The sequence below is a fragment of the Lithobates pipiens genome, unplaced genomic scaffold, assembly GCF_037356315.1.
Source record: "Lithobates pipiens isolate NorthernLeopardFrog02 unplaced genomic scaffold, aLitPip1_a1.2 Scaffold_19, whole genome shotgun sequence".
Lineage (NCBI taxonomy): Eukaryota > Metazoa > Chordata > Amphibia > Anura > Ranidae > Lithobates > Lithobates pipiens.
Genome location: NW_027507764.1, coordinates 368,019,744 through 368,041,879, shown reverse-complemented (window position 1 = coordinate 368,041,879; position 22,136 = coordinate 368,019,744). Strand labels below are relative to the sequence as shown.

The window sequence follows — 22,136 nt, the reverse complement described above, 5'->3', positions numbered from 1 at the left end:
AGCCAGCCCCCATTAGCTATTTAAACAGCTTTGCTCATTCCCTCCAACCCCTTGCACGGTCAATATCTCCAGTGTGTTTCTGCTTGTGTTTCTGTAATGATTTGGCCTAGCTGACTTCTCTTCTGTAATCTATTCCTGGTTTTACTCTTCATTTGTTGACTCCTGGCTCCTAATCATCTGATTACCTGCTCTTGCTTCCATACCCTGGTTTCTGTTTTTGACTACGTTACTGAACTGTGTTATTTTTTCTAGTTCATTAAAGTTGTGATTTCAAATACATTTACTGTCTCCGTCTGTTTTATGGTTCCTGACACACCTTATATTTGGATCTGTGTACAGATTTGTTAAATTTGCTCTTGCAATGTTCTCCATGAAGTTTCTGCAAAAGCCCTACCCTTTCTTGACCTTAACGCACATCTAAAATGTGATCGGGATAGAAATATTATAGGGGGAAGTGTGTTTTCCTAATGGTAAAGGTATTTTTTTCACAGCAGCATCAGAATCACCTAAGCCATGGACCAGTCAAGTTGGCTTACAATGGCGAACAAATCGAAATATTCAATTGTAACCTTTAGATAATTGTAAATAGATATCATGCCAGCTAGTAAATTTGAACAACCCTTACTGAAACCAATCAATACAGTAAGTGTTGGTCCACCCCCCGAGATCTCTCTGCTTTTAGCAAATGCTGGGGAGTTAAACCGTCTGAAAGTTCCAAAAGAAACTCTATTGGTAAGATTTTTGCAGTTAAGTTCCTGAGTTTGCAAACTTGTGAACATTATGGATAGTTCCTACTCTCCATATTGCATCTCTTATTTTATATCATGGAGAATGAAGCCTGAGGTGCTGGAGCCACATAGGTAGATGAGAACACCCAAAACCTCTAGGTGGACTGGGAAAGAGTTATTAATAAATACATCATACAGGTGGCTGATTTAGACAACATGACTCCACTTCTGACTTAGTTATCACTTTTGAGTGGACTGTCTGCCTTACAATATTACATTAATATGTTTGGGCAAGACAAGTTTAAAAGACTGTTATTGTTTTTGTTTTTTTAATGAGCTCTAAACTGGGTGTCTGATACATCGAAAATGTTAGATTGATTTTAATAACGTTTTAAATAGTTAAGATGAAACCTTTGCAGTTTATTTCAGCATTGGATGTGCAGAAAAGCAGCATGGTGAGAGTTGGACAGGGTGGAAAATAATTAGTGTACAATCCCTCACTGCCACAAGTAATGGGTTGCGAGGTTTACTGCTTGCCTTGTGTTTTATTTGAAAACACAAGCCATGTAACATTTTATGCAGTACATTTCCAATGACCATGTGACGGGGACTTTCATTCAGCAGCATTTAATATTAAAATATTCTTTCCAGGCATTGGAAAATTTAGTACAAGATTTTCTTCTGCAACCAAATACATCTGATAACACATTTATTATTTATAGAGGTAAAAATGCATGATTGCTTCTAGCAAGACTTCACTATAGTTCAGAGCTGTGACTCCGTGGATTGAAAATGATGTTTTTTGAATAGCTCCCTCGTTCATTATTATCATGAGAGTGTTTTGCTGGGCTGTGTCAATGAGAAATATTTACAAGATTGATAAATCCAAGCAGAACCCATGGATTTGGTGTCTGGAAGCTTATTCCTGTTTCCTGCTGTAGAAGAACCAACATCTGTATGTAATATTAAACAACATGGCTTAAAAAATAGTATGTTGCAAAACTCGCCTTACACATGGATTGAAACACAATATAACAATCTTACTGTATATGAGTTATAAACAGATACACCAGAATACTAACTGAGAAGCTGGCATTGCCTCTAGGAACAAATAGACCAGCTAAGAAAGTTTATAGAAATCCCTACCGTTCACTGCTTATAAATAAGCCAGCACAGTATTATACTGCCTTCTGGGGCAACTGCAAAATCACAGACGTACTAAAAAAAAAGCAGGTGACTAATGGATCAGCTCAGAATTGCATTATCAGACTCCCATTTTGCTGCTGTCATTCACTTTTCATACACATGGGCCCTTATTCAGTCATGCCCTTGTGGGCATAAATATACATAAAGAAAACATAAAACATAATTCTTATGATAAGGTAATAGGGGTGTGTAACAAATGATTTATTTAAAGAGGTAAACCACAAAAAAAATCCCCAAAAAGATTTCCCCTGCAAAATAATAGCATAATGTGACCTACTGCCTTCTGGGGCAACTGCAAAATCACAGACGTACTAAAAAAAAAGCAGGTGACTAATGGATCAGCTCAGAATTGCATTATCAGACTCCCATTTTTCTGCTGTCATTCACTTTTCATACACATGGGCCCTTATTCAGTTATGCCCTTGTGGGCATAAATATACATAAAAAAAACATAAAACATAATTCTTATGATAAGGTAATAGGGGTGTGTAACAAATGATTTACTTAAAGAGGTAAACCACAAAAAAATTTCCCAAAAAGATTTCCCCTGCAAACTAATAGCATAATGTGACCTCTGACAGGTATTACGCCGTTATTCGGCTTTTTAATGTGACTGCACTGTATGATATTATGATTTTAATAAATTCATTCTAAGTTACAACACTATGGGAGCGTTCTTCTTCCTTTAAATATACCCCTTTCAGAGGACATTAGAGGGAACCACCTGGGAGAAAATAGAGACACAACATATGTAAGAGCAGATCATCGGAAACAACTATAGAGGACCCCAAGAGGTGACTACACACCAGTATACTGTCCAAGGAACCATAGGCTTTGCTGATTTAATACTTACCTGAGGTGAGAGGCTAGAGAGCATGGAGGTGATGTGGGAGCAAGATTGTCACCTATATTATGAATAATCACCACTAAGGGTGTAGGGATATTGTGCACTACCTCACAAAAAGGACTTTTTATATAAGGACTTGTATCGATGGGCATGCCCCATTATATTGTTGTTTGGATTTGTGTGTTAGGTGTCCAGCCTTGAGACACAAGTTATTATTTATGCACTAAGATCACTTTTATTACATGTTTTGTATCATTATTTATATTGCATCATTATATACCTATTTTCTATTGCTGCTGATTTAACATAGTGTGTGGTGATCGCTGGATGACTAGGGGCATCACAGAGTGATTGCTTTTAGCCTTGAGGTTACACCCAGTAATGTTCAATTGGTTTATGCACTGGAGTCATTTTATATTTATATTTATTGTGATGATTATCTATTAGGAGTGATTAACTAGGTTTACCTACTACAAAAGTTCACGTCACATATTGGTTAGATGGAGTTAACTGTCAGCGTCTCACTACTCTCTAACAATTTATTTATGAATAGTCAAGGATAAGCTATTTAAATGAAGAAGGCAGGCTTGCTATATATTTTTTACCCCACACACAGAGTGGTAGCATGAGAGTAACACATAACAAATATGTGGCCACTTGACTGGCCAAGCCGAGATGACATTGCGGCCACAGAGTGGCTTTCTCAATGGACGGTGCGCCCTCCATTGAGAGTGCTGTGCTCATGCGCTGGTAATTTCAATGACTGCTACAAGTAAACATCTCCTGCACATTTAGGAGATAGGTTAGCCTTATTTTAGGAAGACCAGAGCAACATCATGACTAGTGATGGACGAACTTCCGACGGGACGTTTCGCGGGCCCCATTGACTTCAATGGGAGGCGAACTTCGCAAACCTACAGGTCAAATTTGCAGCCACAAAATAATTAATAGCTGTGCAAACATAGTCCCACCACATGGCCAATGACATGACATATGTATGAGGTGAATCTGGGATCGACAACTACAAGCATTCTTTTTTTATATGGGAAATTGTTGTGACAATTCAGGACTGTGGAGCGCATGAAGGCAATGGAGGAGAGGGAAGGTCAGGGACCAGGGTAGACAAAGAAGAGGGTGCAGGAGATGATCACCAGCAGCGTGACATACAGCAATGACACCTGCACCGTGATAGAGTCATCTGACAGCAGCACCGTGATAGAGAGCACTGACATCAGCAGCGTGACATACAGCAATGACACCTGCACCGTGATAGAGTGATCTGACAACAGCACCGTGATAGGGAGCACTGACATCAGCAGCGTGACATAAAGCACTCACACCAGCACCGTGATATACAGCACTGACAGCATCACCGTGATAGAGAGCACTGACATCAGCAGCGTGACATAAAGCACTCACACCAGCATCGTGATATACAGCACTGACAGCAGCACCGTGACAGAGAGCACTGACATCAGCAGCGTGACATAAAGCACTCACACCAGCACCGTGATATACAGCACTGACACCATCACCGTAAGCAGCCCCAGGAGGAAGTCAGCATAGCACAGGGATGGTGGGAGCCCCTCATAATGAGCATAGCACAGGGATGGTGGGAGCCCCTCATAATAAGCAGCCCCAGGAGGATGTCAGCATAGCACAGGGATGGTGGGAGCCCCTCATAATAAGCAGCCCCAGGAGGATGTCAGCATAGCACAGGGATGGTGGGAGCCCCTCATAATAAGCAGCCCCAGGAGGATGTCAGCATAGCACAGGGATGGTGGGAGCCCCTCATAATGAGCATAGCACAGGGATGGTGGGAGCACCTCAAAATATGCACAGCAGAGGTACAGCCCCAGGAGGAAGTCAGCACAGCACAGGGATGGTGGGAGCCCCTCATAATATGCACAGCAGAGGTACAGCCCCAGGAGGATGTCAGCATAGCACAGGGATGGTGGGAGCCCCTCATAATAAGCAGCCCCAGTAGAAATATGACACCGCTCAACCTCTTCAAAGAGGAGGGTACGGGCATATAGTACGGTGTGCTTTTTTGGACAAGGAAGTGAGCCAAATGAAGAAAGAAGGTCTCTGTGCTCGATTAAAAAAATTGTTTATAGACATATACATGGTCTACTGGTCACATGTGTTGAATTCCTCTGAGATCCATGCCTCATTCATTTTTAGAAATGTGAGGTAGTTAACACTGTCGTGAGCTAGGAGAGTACGCTTATCGGTCACGAACCCCCCTGCTGCGCTGAACGTCCTTTCGGACAGGACACTGGATGAGGGGCAAGCCAACAGTTTGATTGCAAATTGGGCAAGCTCTGGCCAGAGGTCAAGCCTGCCCACCCAGTAGTCCAGGAGTTCATCACTCCTCAGACCGTCCACATCGGCCGTTAACCCGATGTAGTTGGACACCTGACGGTATAGGCGTTCCGTGATGCTGGATCCGGATGGGATGGGTCCGCTGAAAGAATGACCTCATATCCGAAGTCACCAACACATCTTCAAACCGGCCTCTTCTTGCAGGCGCTGTTGGATTGGTACCCGCAACTCCTTCTCTGGGAGTGGGAATTGCTTCTCTGCCAGCGCACGCAAAAGCAGAATGCAGCATTTCTCGAAGCAAGGCCTGGAAGTGCTGCATTCTGACAGCCCTCTGTGACGGCGGTAACATTTCCGCCATTTTGTGTTTGTACCGGGGGTCTAAGTACGTTGCCACCCAGTACTGGTCCTTGACCCTTATGCTTTTTATACGGGGGTCCCTATTAAAACACTGGAGCATGAAGGCCCCCATTTGCACTTAAGTGGAAGCGGTGTGGTTGCCTGACTCCTGCTCATCATCCAGGATAATGTCGTCCTCTTCATTCTCCTCTCCCCATCCACGCACAACAACAGGGATCCCAGAAAGGTTTAAAGCATGCTCTTCTTGCTCCTCCTCATCTGCCCCGGCACCATCCTCCTCTGACTCCTCTTCAGACTCCTGTTGTTGACTTGTCTCAGATAGAGTAGCCCCCCCTGGGAATTCATCCAGCATTGCGACTTCCTCATCTTCCCGCTCCTGCTCCTCCACAGCTTGATCAATGACACGACGCAATGCACGCTCCATAAAGAAGGCATAAGGTACCATGTCACTGATGGCGCCATGGCTGCGACTGACCAGTTTGGTGATCTCCTCAAATGGGCGCAGAAGTCTGCATGCGTCGCGCATGAGCAGCCACTGGCGCGGTGAAAAAAAACCCAGCTCCCCAGAACCTGTTCTGCCGCAGAGTTCATACAGGTAGACGTTAACTGCACGTTTCTGCTGGAGCAGCCTATCAAGCATATAGAAGGTTGAGTTCCATTGCGTCGGGCAATCGCAAATAAGACGTCTGACCGGCAGATTGTGTCGCCACTGAATGTCAGCAAGGTGAGCCATGGCCGTGTAAGATCTTCTGAAATGGGCCGAGATTTTCCTTGCCTGCCGCAAGATGTCCTGGACCCCAGGGTATTTGACAAGGACGGCGCAGCGGAAGAGACACTAGCAGCGGAAAAGGAGGAGTCAGCTGAGGAGGAGATGGAGGATGATGGAGTAGGAGGAGGAGGAGAAGAAGAGTCAGCCCTGCATGCAATCCGTGGTGGTAAAACCAAATCTACATGGGTTACATGCTTGACGGCCGTCAGAAGGTTCACCCAGTGGGCAGTAAAAGTGATATACCTTCCCTGCCCGTGTTTGCTAGACCACGTGTCTGTGGTCATATGTATCTTGGCACCGACACTGTGTGCCAGAGATAAATTCACTTGCCGCTGAACATGGCCATATAGCTCTGGGATGCCCTTCTCTGAGAAATACTTCCTTCCTGGGACCTTCCATTGTGGTGTTCCAATGGCCACAAATTTGCGAAAGGCCTCCGAGTCCACCAGTTTATATGGCAGTAGTTGGCGGGCTATGAGTTCTGACAAGCCAGCCGTCAACCGTTGGGCAAGAGGGTTATCCGGCGTCATCATTTTTTTACACTCGAACATTAGGCCCACGGAAGCCTGCCTTTTTGCAGAAAAACGTGAGCTTGGCGTGATGGAAGGTGGAGTGGAGGACAATTGTGAGGAGAGAGGAGAAGGAGATGTAGAAGATGAGGCTGGACAGTGAGAGCCTGCAGTGTGGCTTTGTGTGTTCCGTTGCTCCCACTCGGCTCGGTGATGGCTGCTCATGTGCCTTCTTAAGGCGGTCGTCCCTAGGTGAGTGTTGGGCTTACCGCGACTAATGCGTTGACTGCAGAGATTGCAGCTGGCAACGCTATTGTCAGCAGCCAGACACGTTAAAAAAAGCCCACACTGCGGAGCCATGTGCCGGTGTCCTGGGAGCGCCAGATGTGACCGTACATGGTCGATGACTCGCTCCTGATACATTTGCAGTCTGCTTTGTCCCTCCTGTGCAATGTAAGTTATTCCTGCTTCTCCTCCCTATCTGCTGGTCCATATCTCCCTCTGAACTCCCCTCCTCTTCCCCCCCTATTGGGCACCCATGTGACATCACTAGACACGACATCATCAACGTCACCTTCCCCACCGCTATAAGTAGAGATCTCGGAGTAGGCAGCAACACTGGGGACCAACCTCCTCCTTGGGCTAATCTGGGTACTGTCGTCAGACTGCTGAGTAGCGGTTGTTGCTGCCTTCTCTTCCTCATCCATCAGATGCGCATCAGAAATGTCTTGATATGGATCGTAAAATAATTCCTGTGACTCAAGCGGAAGGTATGTGGTGGTGGTGGTGGTAGTGGTGTTGTTGGTGGTAGTGTCTTTGGGGGTGCACATAGCAGAGAGTGAAGAAGAGGGTGCAGATCGAGAGGATGAGGAAGGTGCACCAAGTGCTTTGCCAAACTCCTGTCTAACTACCTCCTTCCACTCATCCCATCATTGGTGTCCACAGATCAAGTGGGCTTTGTCCCAACAACACCATCAAAGCTATTAACCTTCATTGGCTGGCTAACCTCTAAGCAAAGTGGCTTCTTCCTTTCACTAGATGTGGAGAAGGCATTTGACAGGATGGCCTGGGACTACATAGCTGCAACCCTACGATCCCTTGGACATGGGGATAATATGCTTAATCTGATCCTAGATCTCTTCACATGTCCTACGGCACAGGTGAAAGTCAATGGCCGACTGTCGAATGCCTTCTCTGTTTAAAATAGAACTCGTCAGGGTTGCCCGTTATCCCTGGTTCTTTAAATACTTACGCTAGAGCCATTTCTCAACCGTCTCAGAGCTAACCCAAATGTCAAGGGACTCTCGGTCTCTGGACAAGAATTTAAAATTGCATCCTTTACAGGTGATATCTTGCTGTCCCTCTCTGAGCCACACATCACCCTCCCAAACTTTCCCTGCTTTAAGAGACTTTGCCCAATTCAAACATATCTCTAACCTCTATCCCCTCCTTCTCATGGTCCAGACTGCTGCCATACTAAAAATGAACGTTCTACCCAGACTCCTATATATCATGCAAGCCATTCCCATTCACCTACCACTCATATTTTTCTGCACTTACAAAGCCATCTGTACAAAATTTCTATGGCACAACAAACGTCCAAGCATTAAATATGAACACCTTGTGCTTCCCAGAATCAAAGGAGGCATAGGCCTCCCAGATATACGTAGCTACTATAGAGCATGCCTTCTCAGTTCTCACCAGAATAGTGGACTGGTACATCCATGCATTTACAAAACAGTGGGTTACGTTAGAAGAATCCATATCCTCACTACCCCTAGCGACCACACCATGGCTATTGACTAAACACGTTCCGTCCACTATCTTTAATCACCTGCTAATAGGTCCCAACCTACGCTGCTTTCATGAAACTGGCATTAAATACTCCCTCTCATCCGCACCAAACCCCATAATGCCACTTCATCTTAATCCCTAGTTCAAACAATTACTATCAATCTCATGTCCACATAAACACATTCTGCCCAAACATTTCTTCCACAGAGCCACATTCCTAAAACGCGAAGAACTAGCCTCCCAAATGAAAGATCTCAAGTTTCCACTATGGACTTATCTTCAAATACAACATCTTCTCTTAGGTCCAAACAAAAAACCTCACTGGACCAGTCAACTTACTCCCCTAGAATCGCTTTGTTCAGAGAACACACCACAGAGACTTGTGGTTTCAACCATCTATTCCTTAACGCCAATTTCTCCCAGATGTCAATCTTGGGAGAAAGAACTATCCCTGGACCTCACAGATAAACACTGGGAGCAAATATTTGAAAACATCCTCAAGGGCTCAATAAATGTGCCAACCCAGGAAAATGGGTACAAGATCCTCACTAAGTGGTACAGAGTCTTAACCGTTATTCACAAGTAAGCACCATCGATATCCAACTTATGATGGAGATGCAAATCCGAACCAGGCTCTCTCTTTCACATTTGGTGGTCATGCCCCATCATTCAAAAGTTCTGGAACAAAGTCCACAACATAATCTCCAGGTTATCTACCCTCACATTAGAATTCTCTCCCTCCAAATTTCTCTTCCACCATACCACTTTACCCAGACGCTCTTACTTCAAATCTCTTGCTATGCACATGCTGAACACTGCTAAGCTATGTGTCCCCACCTTGTGGGGCAAAACTCGCGCCTCCTCAATCAAAGAATGGTTTAGGAGAATTAATAAAATTGCCGAAATGGAAGAGCTCATAGCCATTTCCCATGACAACATTTCAAAACACACTACTTCCTGGTCTTGTTGGTCGCAGTTCAGATCCACCTCTGAATATATTCAAGCCATACACTCCGAACCTTAATGAAGAAGGAAACAACCCAGGGCTTACCATTTTTTTTCTTCTTCTCTGGGTGACATAACACCGAACTACCCTACATGAAGCCCCGGGGATAGTTGAGGCCGGGTAGCCCATAAACCAGGGTCAGATAGGAGGCATATGCCCCCCTGTTTTGATCTACCTCGCCCATATCCCCTGCCACTTCCAACTAATGTACCTAACCCTGTCTGTCAGCAGGTCTGGACCCCACGCTGAAGAAGTCTCACCCACAGGATGTAACACGTACAGGGGGAGGAGCTACGTCTGACACCTACAGCGGCCATCTTTCTGTTTGAAACCATATACATTACATGCTTGTGTGCCAGCACTCGACCGGAGTGCTTTACTTGTAAGTGAAATTATTTTTATCTGATAATTAAACACTGCAAACAGAGAGCACTCGATTGTCCCCTTCTTTTCATTTGTACATATGTTAATACCATCGGCTGGATTCAATATCGATCGATACCCCAGGTGTGGGTTAAATGGCGAGTCCTTAAGGTGAGAGGCTGGAGTGTCTGTGGTGGAGGGGCTGCAACCACCATTTCCTTGTTTGTGTACATCATTGCACCTTAGGAGGTTCCTTTCTATAATCAACTGACAGGACTGTCTTTTCAATCTAATAGATGAAGATATGGACTATTGTTTCTTTATTTTAATTATTTTAATCAATTTTTATTGCGCTGCAGTATATTCTTTTATATGTCAGCAGGTCTGCTAACCACGGAAACCCCCCAAACGCATATACATACCACTCCATGTAACCTATCACTCCGTAGATTATTCTCATCCACCTCTACACAGAAACTCCCCCAACCAATCCCTCTTATCTCAAGAAGCCAGCCTAATTCACAACATAGTCAACGCCAACGTGGATTTGACTTCTCTAAAAATTAGGTCCCTTCGGGCCTACAAATTACAAAGTTTGTTAATACTCACCATATAACCTATACTATTCCACTGTATTTCCTTAAGTGCACTATAACGCTGTTATACACATTTTTGTCGTTATAATTGGATTGAACAATAAACCACTGTTACGGTTTTGGTTTGCATGTATACCTTCAGGCCGCTGGGCCCATGTAAATTATGGTATTGTACACCCACCCGTTTCTGCATACATACCTTGAATATCCTTAATAAAATGTTATGGGAACAAAAAGTGTTCTTTCTAATCTATCAATGTATGAATTAGCTTTTTTTGTGATATGTGCAGCTTTTCATAAGTTTACAATTTATTTTACGTTAAATATTAAATCTATTGTGAGTGTGCAGCAGAGACAGATACTTAGAACTTACATTGTAATATCATAAAATCAAAACGAATTCCCCCACCAACGGGATTTTTAGGCAGCAATAAACAATAAGCATAGCATACTATATAAAAAAGATTACTTTATTGTGTGGTAAAAACATGAGCTTCACCCAGGTATTTAAAATAAAAAGATATAACTAGAACCAAGCTTGTACATACAAAAATTACAATGACAATTGGGCATACACTAAGCAGACCTAACTATAAATATACTGTATAAGATTAGTAACAGCAAAAATAAATTTATAGTTCTAACGCGTTTCAACCACTAGGGTCTTCTTCAGAGATAGTCTGTTGATAGAGAGACAAGATACAACTTAATAGATCTATCGAATAGGATTAGTATTAAACATATTCCAGATTTGTTAGTGTAATTACCCAGTATGGTATTGCCGAGAGGTTCATACAAATTATAGTGCTTAATGGTGGAGTTTACCCAGGTTCACGCTTAGGCGTCCTTCACAAGTTACAAAAGATATATGGTCCATGCATCTCGCCACAGAATCCAGCAGTGGGGTGAGGGTCGGCCAATCGTCTCAGGGAAAGGGGGAATAACTGAAAATCTCAGTAAAGTTATTGATTCATTTCTACAGCCATTTGTTTTGAGTATGCCCTCATATGTGAAGGATACAACGCATCTACTACAAACCATTGAGAACCACACCTTAACTGCTAACTCCATCTTAGTGGCAATTGATGTGGAGGCACTGTATAGCTCGATCCCACATGAAAAGGGGATCAAGGCTATACAAGATCTACTCCAACTAAGTGGGAGATATAAATTCGAAGTCAACGAATTTATAGTGGACGGACTTGATTACATCTTACATCACAACTTCTTCCTATTTAATGACTCCCACTACCTCCAGGTGCAGGGCGTGGCCATGGGCACTTGTTGTGCCCCGGCCTACGCCAACCTGTACCTGGGGGAGTGGGAAAAGTCCCTCCTGGATGACGAGGGCCTCCTCGAATACACGCGCCACATTGCTATGTGGCGGCGGTATATCGATGACGTCCTCGTCATCTGGGAGGGATCGGAGGCTGCCCTGTTGGAATTTATGTCTTGCATGAATATAAACACATATAACCTCAAGTTTACTGTGATATATGACACTCAGAGCATTACGTTCTTAGATGTCACTATAGGACGCACCCCAGATAATTCCATTTTCACCTCTCTATACCGAAAAAGCACTGCCGGCAACACGGTATTGCACGCAGATAGCTTCCACCCTGTGGCCCTAAAACGGTCTATACCCTACGGCCAATATCTCCGCCTCCGCAGAAACTGTTCTAATGACAGTCTCTTTAAAGAAGAGGCACAGAAACTTCAGACTAGATTCCTTGCGCGAGGATATAGTCGCTCCTGCCTTCGCAGGGCCTACAACAAAGTTGCAGTGTTACCACACAGGGACCTCTTGTTCTCTAAAAAGGAACGCAATGACCCTACAGCGGACCCACTGAGGATCATTATGCGCTTCAGTAAACAACACAATATCATTTTGGGTATTATCCAAAAATATTGGTCGATCTTAAAAGACGATCCTAAGATCGGCTGTCTGGTTCCAGCACGCCCCCTTATCTCTTTCAAAAGGGCCTCTTCACTATACGATAAACTGGTGCAGAGCGAATATAGGAATGAGAACAAAAGGTCCAAACACTGCTCAGTTTTCGGCTCCTTCCCTTGCAATCACTGCTCATGTTGTAAACATATTAGACGTGATAAAACCTTCCGTCTACCAAACGGTGCCAACTTTCGACCTACACACTTCGTGAATTGTCAGACACGGGGTGTGGTTTACTTTTTAGAATGCGAGTGTGGGGCGTACTACGTAGGCAAAACAAAACAGGAATTCCATCGCCGAATGTCTAAACATGTGTACAGCATGGAAATTGGCAACTATTACCTGCCGATTGGACGTCACGTTGTGCAAATACACAACTATAGAATGCCTAAGTTTACATTTACTGCCCTGGACCGTATACACATACCTGCTCGGGGGGGCGACTGGAATAAGACCCTATTACAACGGGAACAGAGGTGGATACATAAATTGGATGCCACCTCTTTCCCAGGCCTGAATGAATCGGTCTCTTTCGCTCCCTTCCTAAAGGGGTTCTCCTCAGGGAGGACACAGTAGAAACCGGGTGTACCTGCCCCTCTTCTATGTGAGCCCGTTCTCCTTTATGTTTCCTCTTTTTCTCCTCTCTAACTCTTTAGTAAGTGTCTAGGAACACCCCCTGACCATGCCCCTCTCACAAATTATTGATAATCTCTAATTATTATGATTACAACCAAACAGGGTATCATGGTATAGTGTTCGCAGCTGAACATCATATTCTTCTGTGATTCACTGTATAATTATGTTATCACTTTATTTTTGCTGTTTGTATATATTCTCTTAGCTATATATTTACTCGGTCTGTCCTTGAATAAAGACGTGCGTTTGCACGTCGGGACATGCATACTATATGTGTATATATAATAATCTGAAAAAGATGTTATTTTATTCTTATCTTTGGTTAAGCAAATGGCTTCTTTTAGCTAATGGTGTGTTGGGATCGGTCGCCTGTCCTTCTCCCCCCCCCCCCCCTGCTTTTTTTTTTTTTTTTTTTTTTTTTTCTCCCCTCCCTGCTCTCTACCCACACACCTTCACCCCATCCCTGTTCTGGGGGCCAGGGGAGGTATTGGACAGTAGCGACATATCCCCACATTGACCTGACCCGGGTTTACGCTTGTCCCCCACTTTTATGGTCCCCCCGCACATTGTTTCCAATGCCCTTCCGCTTTTATGTGGAGGAGGTGGTGTGTGGGGGGCTGTTTGCCTCTTTCGCGCGACTCCCCGACAAGGGTAGGAGGGACCCCTGTCTGTGCACATGCAGGGCTCTCTCCACAGATGTCTCCCTATATGACTGGTGCGGGCTGGTCCCGCCCAGCCATTGGAGACACGTATTTCCTTGTCGGCGGCGTCCCTGAACACTTCCGGACGTGCCTCACGTTCGTCTGTCCCTTCGTACGGACGGACGTGACGCAATCACGTCGTGCATTTGTGTCGGAAGTGACGTCGTTTCGGGGTCGCTTTACGACCTTCCGGGACGCCGGGGCGTTCACACGAGGTCGACCTGTTTAGGCGGCCAAGCAATAATAGGCGGTACCAGCCAATGGGTGGGCGGCCATGCCTGTGATGCAATCCCGGGGCTCTATATAACACAGTATACTTGGCAGCAAACACCAGCTCCTGTACACAAACAAGGACTCTCGTATCTTTGAATCCCTGGTTGGTAAGTTTGACTATTTGCTAACCTGGCTGACATGCCCCCATTTTACTTAAATAAACTTCTGAAAAACTAGCTTTTCTAACAGCTAGCTCCCCTTATCATTCTATTCATTCTTAGATGGGGGTGCCCCTATGGACTAGGAGTTATTGACCGTATCTGGCACTCTTCCCGGGATAGTTTCCCAGCTGCTGTCTCCCCTTTTCCATTTTGGGAATCTTTTGTTCAGCCCAGCTATCCAGGTAACTGTTATCACTCTCAGTATAAACATGGTTTATCACATCTGAATGTTTTTTTTTTTTTTTTTTTTTTTTTTTTGGGTCACCTCTCACTAGTTCAACATCAGCATTTTTATGCATTTTCATCTTTACCTCTATCCGTCACTAGCACCCCCATGCACTCTTTCCATTGTCACTCTGATTTCTTAATATGTTATCCCTTTAATTCTTTTCATAACACCCACACCCACACCTTTCACCTCATTATTCACTTCACCTGCACATCATTCACTCACTCATTCACTTCAGTTACCCAATATCGGGTTGTCATCCCACACACTATTCCTACCACAGGTCTTCTCACGTTTGTTTTCTTTTGATTCCCAACCACGTTTGTTGTTTCTGTTTCTTCTTTTTAATACGTGTTTGGTTTTTGAGTTTTGTTTTTCTTTCCCCCCATTCCCTTCCCTTTTTTCCCCCCCCTCCTTCCCCCTTTTTTTTTTTTTTTTTTTTTTTTTTTTTTTGATGTGAATATAGATATCTGGGGATATTCCCTTTATATGCACACAAAACTTATATAAGATACCTCCATACCCCATATGTGGGTCTATATATATATAATATAGAATATAAAAAACAAATATAAAAATATATATGTCTAATTGCGATTATGTTGGGATTTTCATCACAGGCGTGACTTACCACACAGGCAGGCTGCCTACGCTTGCACCTATTCCCTACAATTTTTGTGGGGCATAGGGTTTTGTCGTGTGACCGCTCGTGAGCCGCGCCTCTGGGCTTCCGACCCTCACCCCACTGCTGGATTCTGTGGCGAGATGCATGGACCATATATCTTTTGTAACTTGTGAAGGACGCCTAAGCGTGAACCTGGGTAAACTCCACCATTAAGCACTATAATTTGTATGAACCTCTCGGCAATACCATACTGGGTAATTACACTAACAAATCTGGAATATGTTTAATACTAATCCTATTCGATAGATCTATTAAGTTGTATCTTGTCTCTCTATCAACAGACTATCTCTGAAGAAGACCCTAGTGGTTGAAACGCGTTAGAACTATAAATTTATTTTTGCTGTTACTAATCTTATACAGTATATTTATAGTTAGGTCTGCTTAGTGTATGCCCAATTGTCATTGTAATTTTTGTATGTACAAGCTTGGTTCTAGTTATATCTTTTTATTTTAAATACCTGGGTGAAGCTCATGTTTTTACCACACAATAAAGTAATCTTTTTTATATAGTATGCTATGCTTATTGTTTATTGCTGCCTAAAAATCCCGTTGGTGGGGGAATTCGTTTTGATTTTCTGATTTATAGGGGTGAGCAGCACCCTTCTTGCTCTTGTCAGCAGTGTGTTCTTTCCAATACATTGTAATATCATTTCCTATATAGTTCTTAAGTCCATGTAGAAGATGTAGAGGGATAAAAGGGTGTCTGTTGAGCCCCGGAATGTAAAAAGCAATAATACATCTTTGGTGCACGGATTACATGGTATCTTTGTTTGACTAGTTAATTAGGGATCAACATTCCTCTGTCCACAAAAAGTACATAAAATATGAAATGGGAGGATGTGAACCTATCTGTGCTTTGACAAGTGGACTAAACAGGATCAAAGCCAAAAGCTTTAGAAGCTGAAGGATATCAGTCCAGGCAGAAGGGCTTTAGCTAAATAATTTAGGCACCCTACATTTCACAACAGTAAATGTTCTTAAAACAGTACTGACAATAGTTACAAACCCTGGCAGTTTTGTATAGTACTTTATGATGCTGTTTTTGCTATAGCCATAGATTATATAGAAAAAAAGTTTTTCTTTTTTCTTTTTGTGCCATGCCTTGAAGTATAGCAAAGAATGCACTTTGGCTACAGCAACTGTGGGCACAAGTTCTAATAGTCCAAAAGTTAGGCATTGTATTTATTTCTTTATCTTTTGCATCTTTTGGTCATTTGATCCATGTCAATAAGTTTATGTCATAAGCAATGTACAATATACCTATGCAATCATATTTTGTTTTGTGCAGTGCACAGCACAGTGATTGTGCAGTAACCCATTCCAGATTCCAGTTATCATATTGCAGTCAATTAAAGATGAACTTTGGTTCAGCCTTTGGCAAAAATAAAGCCTGCTTCAGACAATAATGGGGGGGAATTAATAAACAAACTTTGTCTCATCTTTGTCTTAATTGGAGCTCAGCCAATCAGCGTTAAATTCATTTCTAAGCTGTGGGGAAAAAATAAAGATAGAAACTAATTGGTTGCTATAGACCAGGGGTGCCCAACCTTTTGAAGAGCAAGGGCCATTGAAGTGACTCGGTAACTGGTCGCGGGCCAAAATAAGTGTAATGGGCGGGTTACATATCTGTATCTACGCTGCATATGCAGAATGGATATGGACACAGCCCGTGCTACTCTATGGGCCCTCTAATTCAATCTGATGGAAGGGATGGTTCCCCTTCCCTTTTTTTTTTGCATATCAGATTGAAGGTAAGCAGGGGTAAATGGACATAGAGGTGAATGGAGGGTCCAATTGGGTACTAAGGCTGCTTTCACACTGATGCACCACGTGCACCTGTGGCTTTCCTGAAGGTTAGCTGCACTTTGCCATAGACTTCTATTATATCCTGATGGTATAGTGCACTTTCTGAAAGCACACCAAACCCACAGGTAATAACAGAAGTCTATGGCTCAGTGCAGGTAACCCGCATGTGTAGGATTAGTTTAACAGCAGCCTAATAACCACTGAAGAACAGATATGCCCATATATACACTGATTTCAGTAACGAACACGCCTTTAATATCAATCTTCCATTCAGTTTCCCCCCGGCTGTTGCTGTCCCAAGCATAGTGCATTTGGTATCGATTGTGACAGGAGCTGGCGCTATACAGGAAGCATAAGCTTATGCGGCTCTGCTCTGCAGTTTCTTGCTTTCTCTACCGCCGGCTTCATTCACAACACCGATGCTCTGGGATGGTGGGTTGGCAACCTGCGATCTGGGCTTGTCAAACCACCATCCCAGAGCAGGAGGTCACGGGCCACATCAGAGGGCTCCATGGGCCACATGTGGCCCCTGGGCCACTGGTTGGGCACCCCTGCTATAGACAATGGTACCAGCTGAGAAATTGAACTTGTCCCATGCACTTTTTATTAATTCACCCCATTAATGTGTTGTTTCCAAAAAATATAAGACGCTGTTTCAGACATTAAAGTGTAAGTTCATCTTTTACTAAGGCCTGGTCCCTGCTGCATTCCTAGAAAGAAATGTGATGATTTTATTGGTCTGTTGCTGCTCTTTCACTTCTAGCAACAGGCTGAGGGCAGGTCAGCCGATGCAGCGGTCTGGGGATTTGAAAGCCCTGCTCCTCATCCCCTTCTTTCCTTAGGGATTTTGAGACAGACCAGAATGATTTTGATTGGTCACATGCTGACATATGAATTGTTTTGAGACATCCTGGAAGCCCTAAAGGGGAAGAAAGGGAAGAAGAGTTGGGCTTTTAAACCCCTGGTCCACTGCAAGTGCAGTGACAGCTAATCACCCATTGAGGTAAGTGCAACTGGGACTTAAGGGGTAGGGAGGGTTTAGTGTTTTAGTTAGCCCTTTCATTTTCTATAAAAAGGGTGAACTTATACTTTAAAGCTGAACTCCAGCTAAAAACTGTTAAAATAGATTATGAGGGCTGTTATATGAGCTAAAAACTGTCAGAAAGTGCTAACTAACCTGCCCAAAGCCTGTGATTGGAAGTCAAAGAGCAGCAATAGACTAATAGGGAGAGATTTACTAAAACTGGTGCACAGAGAATCTGGTGCATCTATGCATAGTAACCAATCAGCTTCTAACTTTTTCTGGTTCAATTAGGCTTTGACAATAAAACCTAGAGAGTTAGACCTCTGTGTACAACAGTTCAAGTAAATTTCCTCCATAAGGTCATCACATTTCTATCTATTCCTGTCAGCTTGTTTTTTCCCAGCATATTTGCATGCTGGACACTGATTGTCTCCAAGTACTTTTAACTAACGACTTGCCGACCAGCCGCCATCGTTATTCGATGGTAGGTCGACTCTCCTGCGCAAATCATTGTATCTGTAAGCGGCTCGTGCAGGCACAGTAGCGAGCGGTGCGCACCGCCACACTCTCACTTCCGCTGCGTGCTGCGGGAGCATGCCCGGGGGTCGGACAGACACAATGTCCGCTTGTGACCTGCGTCCACCTAGTACACAGGCAGAACAGGGATCTGTCAGTGTATCTGCCAGTGTAAACAAGTGGATCCCCTTTCTGACAGGAGACATGACAGAGATATACTGTTCCCAGTGATCGGAAACAGTGATCTCTGTCATGTCCCTGGTAGCCCATCCCCCCGTTAGAACACACCCAGGGAGCAACCCTTGATTGCCCCCTAGTGTTAACCCCTTCCCTGCCAGTGTCATTTTTACATTTATCAGTGCATTTTTATAGCATTGATCAATGTAATAATGTCATTGGTCTCCAAGAGGTGTCATTTTGGGGTCGCAGTCCAGCTAAAAATCACACCATTACTAGTAAAAACAATAAAAATAAAAAAAGTCCCTAAATCTATCCTATAATTTGTAGACGCGATAACTTTTGCGCAAACCAATCAATATACGCCTATTGAGATTTTTTATACCAAAAAATGTAGAAGAATATATATCGACCTAAACTGATGAATAAATGTGTTTTTTTATATATATTTTTGGATATGTACTATAGCAAAAAGTGTTTATATACCTCCAAAAGAAAGGGGAAAAAAGGACTTTAATTTTGTTTGGGTACAGCGTCGCATGACTGCGCAATTGTCGGTTAAAGCAATGCAGTGTCGTATCGCAAAAAATGGCCTGGTAATTAAGGGGGCAAATCCGTCTGGTCCATCTTAAAAGATTTTCCTAGATTTTCCTAGTCTTAGCATTGCTTTAGATGGAATAAAAAAATACTGGAATCAAGTTAAGTCAAACTAGACACAGATACATATATACTTTTTGTATTTAAAACACATACATACATTTTATAATAATTCCATAACTGCATTCATTTTTTTAGTACCTGCCCAGGTAAAACTTTTAAATGAGCCTGGGCACCCCAGGTGCAAAAATGTAATACCAGGTACAACAAACTACTGGTATCACAGAGCATTATGGGTTTTCCGAAGAGAACACAGCTAGAGCTAACAGCCTTCACTCTTTCTTTCTCTAAAAAAAAGGCTGTTCAGTGCTGTAAAAATAGAGGAAGAAGAGATAGAGAGGAGAGAAAACAGATGGTATAAGTAATTGCCCTGTGTTTCATTAACCTGCATGTGTAATTTGAACTTGAGCTGTTGAGCTCTGTAAACAGCAGTTTTTTTTTTAAAGAAAAGCAGTTAAAGTGATACTTAAGTCTCGTTTTTATAAATAACAAACATGTTATACTTACCTGCTCTGTGCAGTGGATTTACACAGAGCAGCACAGATCCTCCTCTTTTCGGGTGCCTCTTCGGTGCTCCTGGCCCCTCCATCCTGTTGAGTGCCCTCAAAGCAAACAGCTTGCTATGGGGCACCCAGGCTGAGCTGCAGCTCCCTGTGTCCCTTCAGACACGGAGCCGCATTCCAGCCCAGCCCCTTTTCTATCCTCATTGGCTGACTGACTTTGATTGACAGCAGTGGGAGCCAATGGCACAGAATGCATTAAGAAAAAAAAAACATTCTGCCTTTCCAACCCCTTTTTTTGAGAAAAAACATTGTGAGTGCCTTTGCTGACCCTCTAACTTTAGTAATATGAGTTACTAATAAGTTTTCAAATAGATTGTTTACCTTTAATCTGACTGTATACTTGTCCTAGGTCAGTGAGTTAGAAAGTGTTAATGGTACAGTCAATATAAACCACTCGTCAATCGTCATTTTCATAAGAAGGTTAATGATAGCAGCCTCCATATTTATCTAGGAAAGGTTTATTTTAATGCATCAATACAGAGCAGTTAGGCCTCTTTCACACGGGGCGGATCAGTAATGATCCGCCCCGTGATGATCCGCTCGCTCAGCGGGGATCGCTCCGTTGTCCCCGCTGAGCCGGCGGCGGACAGGGCGGGCTCTGCACACTGTGCAGGGACCGCCCTGTCAGCTCTCCGCTTTCCTCTATGGGGATCGGATGAGCATGGACCGTCTGCCTGTGTTCATCCGATCCGCTCTGCAGACGGACAGAAAAATAGGATTTTCCTCCGTCAGCAGAATCGGAAAGGTGAGGAGGCGGACAATAGCGGGTGTCTGCAGATTCTCATCCGCAGACACCCGCTATCCCATAGGGATGAATGTATGCCCGTATTTCATCCGCAAACGGATGGATGAAATACGGACATACCATCCGCATGTGTGAAAGGGGCCTTAGGCCCCATACTATGGAGTTTTAGCTCTTTGTGTTTGTTGAGACATACAATTGCTCTGGGAAAGCTAATTATGCTTCTGATGTTCAAATAAACTTGGTCACCAAATTGTATATGTAATTTATTGTGTTAAGCCTAATTTGGACTGCTCTGAGTTATTTGGATAGTTGTTGTGTTTTTCCTGTAGTTTATTATTATGTGAAATATTAAATGGTCTTCTATTCTTAATTATTACAAGCTATGTAATATTAATCTAAGCATGCTGCATATACTGGAATAAAGGGAATTGGCTTTTTTATGTTTGGGTTAAAAAATAAGGTCTAAGGTGAGTTTAGACTGACCGGGGCTGTGCTGTTGCTTTTGTTTGATCTTCCTGTGTTTGAAAGGAGTGTAGAGTGGAATGTGTAACATAACTAAGTCTGCACCATGGTAGTAATTTCAATTAGGTAGTCAATCTGTGTACCATATGCTGGCCTATTATTTAAGTCACAGTCATTCCCAATCATTTAAAACTAATTTTGTTATTAAGCAATTCATGCAAAAATGATTTTAGATTTTTTTATTGCAAAGCTAACATAGGTAATAGTCTTAACTCGAAGAATAACTCCAGTCTAATTAAAATGAAGCATATTGTTTTAAAATTAAAAGTTGCTAAAAGCACCAGATTTAACCGATTAATTCTTTCAGCTACTTTCCTTTCAATAAGAGTGCAAATCATTTATAACCCATTGCCTGACAGTTTTTAAAATTATGCTTCGGTGTAACATTGCACTTAATTATGGAAGTTGTGCTTTTTTCCTGGTTCATACATATTTAGTTATGACATGCAGTATTGTGACATATAGAAAACAATGGACTACCGTTGCAAAAAGGAACCAACAAATTATATCCTAGTTTGCTGCAATCTAATATGAATGTCACCTCGTGAATAAACAAATTCAAAAAATATGTATGTACGTATGTGATATGGATTGCGCTAACTATCACCACTCATAAAGTATATCACCTATACCAACTCATTAAATATTGCTTTCACAGTACCATATACAAATTTAAAGTGCCGTGCATATATTAAAGCCATTATAATTTGGGGGATGGGGTTCAGATCTGTCACTCAATCTCTCCTTTCCTCTCCAAGTAGCGGCGTGCATTCCACAACCACGGTGTGTGTTCCAAGCCTCGTTTTCGCTACACCGGAAGTGACGAATGGAATTTCCCAGCAGTCTCTACTCTTTTTAAAAGGTGTCTTGCGTCATCAGGAAGCTTGTGACATGCAGCGGTTTATGTAGACACAAACAAAAAAATGAAATCAAATTGTTCAGTTATTTTATATGTAAGGACTCTGCCTTAAGAGTGGATGTACCAAA

At 43.1% G+C, this 22,136-nt stretch overlaps 2 long non-coding RNA genes across 2 annotated transcripts; one reads left to right on the top strand and one right to left on the bottom strand.

Annotated features, from left to right (window-relative positions):
• Window positions 1-10,949: 10,949 nt before the first annotated feature.
• LOC143996947 (uncharacterized) lies at window positions 10,950-11,406 on the bottom strand. The gene is made up of 2 exons (XR_013277630.1): window positions 11,268-11,406; window positions 10,950-11,180 (listed from the first exon to the last, which is right to left on the bottom strand). It is a non-coding gene; the product is annotated as an uncharacterized LOC143996947 (long non-coding RNA).
• Window positions 11,407-13,949: 2,543 nt separating this feature from the next.
• Window positions 13,950-15,651, top strand: LOC143996946 (uncharacterized). Its single transcript, XR_013277629.1, has 3 exons — window positions 13,950-14,407; window positions 15,075-15,333; window positions 15,421-15,651. It is a non-coding gene; the product is annotated as an uncharacterized LOC143996946 (long non-coding RNA).
• The last annotated feature ends 6,485 nt before the right edge of the window (window positions 15,652-22,136 follow it).